The following is a 7,998-nucleotide window of genomic DNA, read 5'->3' as shown; positions in this document are numbered from 1 at the left end:
CAGCGATGGTTGCGGTGATGTCATCACTAGGTTTTTATGCCTGTGCTCGTCGGGATGGCCCCGAACGTGAGCATTAGCTGTGTCCGTAGCCTGATGTATTCTCAGAGGTGAAGAATTCCCCCTCATCTCAGCTCTTTGCTTTGGCCTCCTTCAGTTTTTGCCATGGGGCATTGCAAACTTTAACTTCAATGTTTTGAAATGCTGACCCACCTTCCCAGATTGAATCCTCGTGGCTCTACACGAGGCTGATGAAGAGGCTCCCTGCCAAATTTCAGTGCCAGCGTGACGATTCCACCTTCCATCTGCAGCACGGTGATTTTCAGAACCTGCTATGGATCTATTATATGTGCATGGTGGACATTTAGAATATTTTAACTGTAATAACACAGGTTGTACCGATATAGTGATGGTCCTACACGGGCACTTTGTTAAGGTCAGGACAACTTTGGCTCTTTTAATCAATGTCTGATGAGCACATTTAATTAAAAAAAAGAGCTCCCAACTGTGTTTTTCTATTCCCAGAAGGGTATTTGCTTGTTGTCTATAGCCTAGGTTTACCACTGCTGGCTCAGATGAGTGTACCCGTATGTTCCTTTATTCCTTCCCCTCTATTTGTTCATCACCCCCTTCTCCTCTGGGGGTCTTATTGTCTCTGCTTGTTCTCTTGCTCTACTCATGGCAGCAAGACTTATAGTCTATTTCGCCGAGACAGCAAAGTTGTTGTTTTTTTATACTCTGTTGTCTCTGTGGGTTTTTTTCCTTCGCACTTCTCCTTCCTGACTCATGTTTTTCATCACCAGCCCTCCTGCCCTCAGCACAACCCCGCGGAGTCCTACAAAATGTCAATCCTCAGTGAAGGAGGGGGCGAAACAGAGCAAGCATGATAGTTGTCTCTGTGTGAGACCACCTGCAACCGTGTGTGTGTGTGTGTAGGCGCATGTTTATGCTTGGATCAGCTTCGCTGAAACACTGTTTCTGCCTGTAACTTTGCCATTTGTGTTTTTATAGGGGTCACAGATTGTTTCTTCTTAAGTAAAGTTGAGTGCAGTCCACAAAAAAGTCATGGCATAAAGAGGAAATGTTTTTACTCCAAGTGGTCAATTACGACAAGTCTGAGGCTCTGCAAATCATGTGACACACACCTTATGGAATAAAGGTGAGTGAACATGTTTAGTATTCAGAAATGTAATGTCGACATGTATAAAATAAGACAAATAACAATAACTTAAGTTGATTCCATTCAACAAAACCACTGCTGTCACACCCACACCCACATAGATTAGATTAGATTCAACTTTATTGTTATTGCACATGTACAGGTACAGAGCAACGAAATGCAGTTTAGCATCTAACCAGAAGTGCAAAAGAAGCAGCAAGTGAGGATAATAACTTAATAAATACAGTATGTGCGGTTATTTTTACAGTCGTTTACCAGGTTGTGCTATAAACATATTTTACAGATGGTGTTTACATTAAATGCCTTAGACTATAAGTGCAGGAGCTATTTAGCTATTTACATAAGATAGAGGAGATGTGCAAATCATATCAGTGCATTCTGTAGCTAACTGAGAAAAGAATAGAGTGGCAGATGAAGAGGAAAGGACGAGCGTTTGGTCAAATGACAAGAGAGAGGAAGGAAGGGACATTCAGATGTAGTTACGATCTGACACCAACAGCTCCTCTGATTTTTCCCATCTTCTTCAAGGTTTAAGAGTGCCCGTGCCTACAAGTCCAACTCGGGGTTTTTCTTTAGGTTCCAGCCCTACCCTGCTGCTTGACCTGTCTCTTCCATCTGTGCCCAGCAAAATGCTCAAACGAGCTGTCAGAAGGGTCTGCTCCTCCAATGACAACCACCGAGAGATCGCTCCATTGTTTTTCCTCTCAGAACTTCATAGGTGGCCTTTCTCTTTCTGTCCTGCTGATGTTTGTATTTTAGCTCTCACGCATCAGTCGGTTTTCACTGACATTTGATTAAATTTGCTGAGGACAGGGAAGAAAAGAAACTAAGATTATTTGCTAAGTGAAGCAGTTAAATTTAAGATCATTTTGAATATTCAGCCCTGTCAGTCAGTTCCCGAATGACCTGAGTGATAAAAAGGGGATTTCAGTAACTGAGGCGCTGAGCCCACAAAGCTCAGCTATACATTCCATCTATCAATCAACTTCCTGTCTGTCCCTGAACAGGGTCCCTGAATGGGGAGCTGGAGCCTGTTCCAGCTGCCTTTTGGCGAGAGGCTGGGCGGCCCCTGGACATGTTGCTGGGTCACCCCAAGGCCAACACACAATCAAACACATGAGGTCAATTTAGAGTCAGCTGTTATCTCCAATTCCATATCTGTGAACTGGGAGGAGACTACCTGGAGAGAACCCATGCAGACCCGGGGAGAACATGCAAACGCCAGACAGGAAAGCCAGTGCTCCCTTCAGGGATTCAACTCAGGGTGGTGACAGTGCTAACCACAGTACTACCATGCCCCCTAAGCAAAATCCTGGAATAATCCTCAACACTCTGTGTGTAAAGGATTCTTCAGATTGAAGTTGTCCAGCACTTGAGAAATGTTAAAGAATTTCAACTATATCTTCTGCGTTGTTATCAATCCATGTCTAACGGAAGCAGCGAGGCTTTCATGCTGAATATGAATGTGTTATTCGCATTGATAACCATTTCTTTGATGTGTGGGATATCGATGAGCCAGCTAGTGCTTCCCTTTTTTTTTTTTTCCTAACAAGGCTGCTTTCCTCTTTTGGGGGCTTTGCAAATTCACATCAAGGCTTATGGTGACGAGGACTTTCATATCAAGATCAGCTCCGGTTCTGTTTTTCCTTTTAATTTCTCAGATGCCTGTTTTATTTTCTACTGTTTTCAGCTTAGTCTGGCATTTTTCTGCATTTCAGGCCTTTATGGAAGCATTTCAGATATTTTACATAACTGTCAAAGCTAAAACCAGCTAGATAGAAAATGATATTTTTAGGCTTTTAAATTGATACAGGACACATGGCTCCATGTGCACAGTGTTTCATGTAATGTGAACAATTGTTAAAATGGAATTAAAGATAGGGTTAATAGGGTTAAAATGATGCATTTGATTGTTTTATGTGTTTTCCAGATGGGGCCACAGCTGAGTATGGGGAATATGGGGCGCTGTAGAGAAGTAGATGACTGGACAAGTACATTTATCAGATGAAAGCAACAGGTTTACAGTCGCTGTGTCTGGACCTCACCTCTTACCTGAGAGGCTTCATCAGTTCGTTCAATATCGGTTTAGGTGTAGATTCTGTATTTCGACTTCTCTGTCTCATCTTGTCTGTGGTCTGTGGGTGCTCTCTCCCTCCCTACCTTGTCCCATACCTCACCTTAAGGTTCCTCACCTGATTCTGACTGACTCTGCCCCCTCTGGGATGTATAACAGCTGACTTTTTCCTCTTTTGGTGAAAGTTGATGTTTTCTGTCTGTCTTCCAGCAGTAGCTGTTTCTTTTTTCAAAGATGTTCTTCAAAATGTTTGGTGTCAGTTGCTGTCAGTTTTTATGATTTGAACACAGCATTATCAAATAAGAACTGTTTAGAAGGACTTCTTTTGAAAAATCAAGGTGGATTAAAAGAGCTTCTGTGGTGATGAGGACTTATCTATTGAGGTTTGACAAAGGTTGAGCTGGAAGGCAAAACTCTGTTTACCAGTAAATCCCAGAAGTCTCCCTGTGGAAGCGTTACAGCCATGTCCAATTGAAAAGAGACCTCGGGCAGAGCCAGGAAAAAAGGAAGGGATTTCATCCCCCACCAAGGCTGGGAAGACCATGGAGGAGCTGGAGGAGGTAGCTAGGGAGAGGAGGGTGGGGGCCTCCCTACTGAAACTGTTTCCCCACTAGATGGACACAGATAAGTGTAGAAAACCAGAACAGAAAAAAATAAAAGTATAGCTGAGAAAGAAAGGCAAAATGTCACTCAGCAATCCACTTATGACTGAGATCTAATGCATTTTAAATGAAATGCAAATAAACTGTCCTTTATGGAAATTCCACATATTGCAGACTGCAACTATAAAAGCATAGTCACCCCTGAGCTCACAGAAGCCAGGTTTGAGTTGAGCAGGACAGCTCAGAAGAGCTCAGAGCAGCACTAGATGGTTTTATCCGTATATGATGTAGCTGGCAGGTGGGCAGGTTTAGATACCAACTTGACAGCAGCTCAAAAATAAATCTGACAAAGAGGAATGAGACGGAATGTCTCCCTCTGGGATGCTGGGTTGTAAATCCATTATATAATTAAGAAGAAAACCATTGTCTGACAGTGCTTATGATTGAGCGTAGCTCGCCTAACTCCATCCACAACATCCACTTGGCAAAGTTACATATTGCTGCAGGGAAGAAGGATGAAAAGCCCAGCGGGGTGCACGAATGGACACTCCGTTTACACAAGAACAACCTGCTGGAAACTGTAGCTTATTTGTTTTACTTTTCGGGTGTTTGAACAGGAATGTGTTCAGGTGGAGATTATTTCGAAATAAGCATTGTTCAGCAGGAATGCAGGAAACATTAGAAACACTGTAGTTTCTATGCTAGTCCACTAGTAGGTGGTGTGTTTTATGTAATGATACATTAACATGCATGCACAAACACTGCTAGTCATGCATGCACAGACGTATTGACTGCAACCATAGGATCCATTAAAACCTCTATAACCAGTTTTCAAAACTGACTTAAATTGCTGTTTCCTTGTAAACAGGCAGTCAGATCATGGCAGATGTTTAACCTTTTCACCTGTCAACATCCTCCTGTAAATGAGGCTGAAGTTTTATTTATCTGACGTTTGTTACAACCCAGATTGTCTCAGAAGCTGACCCTTTGAGGGAGAAACTTTGAGCAGGACCAGGCTCATCATAGGGAGGGAGCCTCCAGGCAGATCCTTAACCAGATGCTTGCAGGTTATTTGCACTTTGTTCAGAGGGCATGAAGAGACACAAGAGTAGAAGTTTAACTTTAGAGCCAAAGTCTTACAATTCTAATCATAAATCTCATTCGAGTACATTGTTTAATATTTTAAACAAACAAAAGAAAGATACAGAGGCATCAGGCAAATTGATACACCCTCTCAAACACCCTCCTCTTCCATTTCTGGGTTCAGCCAGGCGCTGAGATATTTGATGTGTGTGCATTCATCCACCCCTCTACACTTGCCATACTTTGGAGGAAAGGTGCGGCGACTGTTCACCACCCTTGAATACAAATGAGCAGCTCGTTGTGAGCTGTCTGGGGATTCGTGACGACGCTGAGCAGAGAGCCCGCTCACCACGTAATGAGTGATGCTTATCAGCCCAGCAGGAGCCGCACACCTTAAACCACAGGTCAACGCATGCATATGCACCTATTACTGTACAACGTTTTTCACATGTTATCATCACACCTCGAGTTTGATGCAATTTTCTTTTTCAGATGCCTCGTGACATACAAACAAATAAACATAATTGTCGTCCTATATTGAAGTTTTTTCCGATTGAATTCGTAAACACCAGCAGAGAAGACAAGGCTGACTGCTATCTATCACTTTGACAGCACAATTGACTTCTTAATGACACATTAATAGCTACTTGCCATCTGTTTAACACAGACTGACAGGTGATCCAAATCAATTAAAGTAACTAACAGGCCAATCAACATGAAGAGAGGAAAGTACGGATGGAAGGGAGAACACTCTCATAGGTAATCACTATTGATCGTTTTTAAAATTATTGGTTGCACTACATTTGTCTGACCATTAGAAGGACGTCCTTATTGACATTGACTGCTCATGATGTCGTGTCGGACTGTTTACGCTTCCAGCTGTTTGGATTTATTTCTTCCAACGGGATCTTGTTAGGTCTCATTTCAGATGGAAATCGACTTGTATGCTCACCGTGTGGCCGGACCGGAAGCTTCTTGGCAACACTGCAGCAGCTTCTGTCACAGAAGAATCTAACCACAGCAAACATTGTGAAATTAAATGTCGGTGACCTGCGTCCGCTTCTGGATGACTTGAAGTGTGAATCAAGTAGCATAGCCTCAGGAACATTAGGCAGATAAAATAAGTTGTCACACCTTACTGCTCATTCCTTATCTCCAGTGCAGCATATGGCAGGCTGTTAGGCTACTAGAAGCACTCGAACCTTAGCAACAGTTGAAAATAAGACATGAACTTCAGATTGCTCATTAAAACAAGACAGCGCTTATTCTGAGAATCATAGTGACCTTTGCCAACTCATATTAAATTCAGTTGGCAAATTTGGTGACATTTGGTGAGCCTTTAATCCACAATTGACAGCTAATCAAAGGTCATTTTCTTTAAAAAATCATGGTCTTATTGCCACAGGTGAAAAATGACCAACACAAAGGCCGATCGTTGCATCATGCTTTACAGTTCGATCAGACACGGTTGGTCAGACCCAAACCTAAAAATGGCCGACGGATCAACAGGCTTGCAGAGCCATCAAGGAACTTTTGACCACTCTTCCTTAAAAGGACGCACAATTATAAAGGAATTTTGTCTTGAAAGTATGCCAGATCATGTGTCACTCACTTAAATTCTAATTAGGATTTAATAAAGCACAATAACATGCCCAAAAAGTAATTTCAATTCGTGCATGAAACGTTTACTCATCAGACACGAGTCCACTATCGCTTTTTAAGTGATGTTTGTTTCACACTGGCTCGGTGTACATATTTGGCTAGGTTTCTCAATAAGTGCATTGATACTTTACACACTGGTCCTGGATCTTTAGCTGAGTATTGATGGGTGAATGATTTGGATGACTTAACTAAGCCCAATAATTAGTGAGAAGAGTTGTTTTGGTACCAGTTTCAAGTTGAACAAACATGAATATAGTCTGAATGGGTGTATTTTGTGGACTGTGTGGGTCACGGCGGGAGGGAATACCGGTAGTCTTCAAAATAACCAATATAGTGTTCAGACTATATTTGCAAAAAGAGACTCTGCTGTAAACAAGCTGAGAAGGGAACAAGCATGAAACAGTGCAGCGGGAGATGGTGTGTTCATGTGCTAACGCTACTGCCAGTCTCTGATAAAAGCTCCACTCATTTCTGGTACACGTGTCATTAGTCAGAATGTTTCATCTCACTGTTTCTTCTGATTGATTGCCCATCACTTTGACTCCAGTCAAACAAATATAATGGCTTATGCACAAATGCAGGGCCAAACTAGCAAGTCTAATCACTGCTTTATTGCTTTGTTGTTGACGCCGCAATAAAAATTCATTGAAAGGTTTAAGGTGTCCATTAGAGTCATGGATTGTGCGTACTTTTGTTGCAAAGACAGGGACCTCTAGGCTGCAACAGGTGCTCTAGCTTTAACTATCTCTATGTAGAAATTAATTCATTCAGGTTTCTTTATAGTGATCTCCCCATCTTTCTGTCTTTTAAACAGAAAGGAAAAGTTGCAACAGCAGAACCAGTTTTGTTCTGTGATCGACTACTCTCCCCTGAGTCACGATGCGCGACCAATTGTCAGGATTTTGTACAGTTGGTTTTGACACAATGTTTTGAAAAGCTGGGTTTGCAGCAGTCCAGTGAAGACTCAACTGCAGCACAGCAACAGTAAAAATTGGGACTCACTCGTGTTGAGCAGCTTGAAAAGTGGAACATTGTGGCAGAGCACAACAAGACGCTCGAACATTTCACCTCCAGGGGGTCGTGTAATTTCAGTCTTCTCAGCTGGAAACTGCAATATTTATCTGGAAGGTACATTTCTCTCTTTCTGTTTGAATCGTTTCCCCCCTTTCCCCTATTAAATTTGTTTGAATGGGGTCATCTTGAAGAAAATAGTTCATTGAGTGGGATTTGCTTTGTTCATGAAAGGTTTTTGAAAGGTTCTCAGGAGGGTTTTTCATTGAATATACAGCAGTTCTTAAATGCTCCAAGGCTTCACTCAAGATGTAAACGGAGAAGCAGATAGCTTTTCCATCTGGTGCTTTCCTCCTTAACAAAAAGCCCCATAACAGTTCCTGCTGGTG

At 42.2% G+C, this 7,998-nt stretch overlaps 1 long non-coding RNA gene across 1 annotated transcript; it reads left to right on the top strand.

Annotated features, from left to right (window-relative positions):
- The first annotated feature begins 777 nt into the window (after positions 1-777).
- LOC130534298 (uncharacterized) lies at positions 778-5,990 on the top strand. The gene is made up of 2 exons (XR_008952854.1): positions 778-1,156; positions 1,706-5,990. It is a non-coding gene; the product is annotated as an uncharacterized LOC130534298 (long non-coding RNA).
- Positions 5,991-7,998: the final 2,008 nt, after the last annotated feature.

Source organism: Takifugu flavidus, chromosome 11 (genome assembly GCF_003711565.1).
Source record: "Takifugu flavidus isolate HTHZ2018 chromosome 11, ASM371156v2, whole genome shotgun sequence".
Taxonomy (NCBI): domain Eukaryota; kingdom Metazoa; phylum Chordata; class Actinopteri; order Tetraodontiformes; family Tetraodontidae; genus Takifugu; species Takifugu flavidus.
The sequence above is the reverse complement of the archived record's forward strand: the minus strand, read 5'-3'. Positions and strand labels throughout refer to the sequence as shown.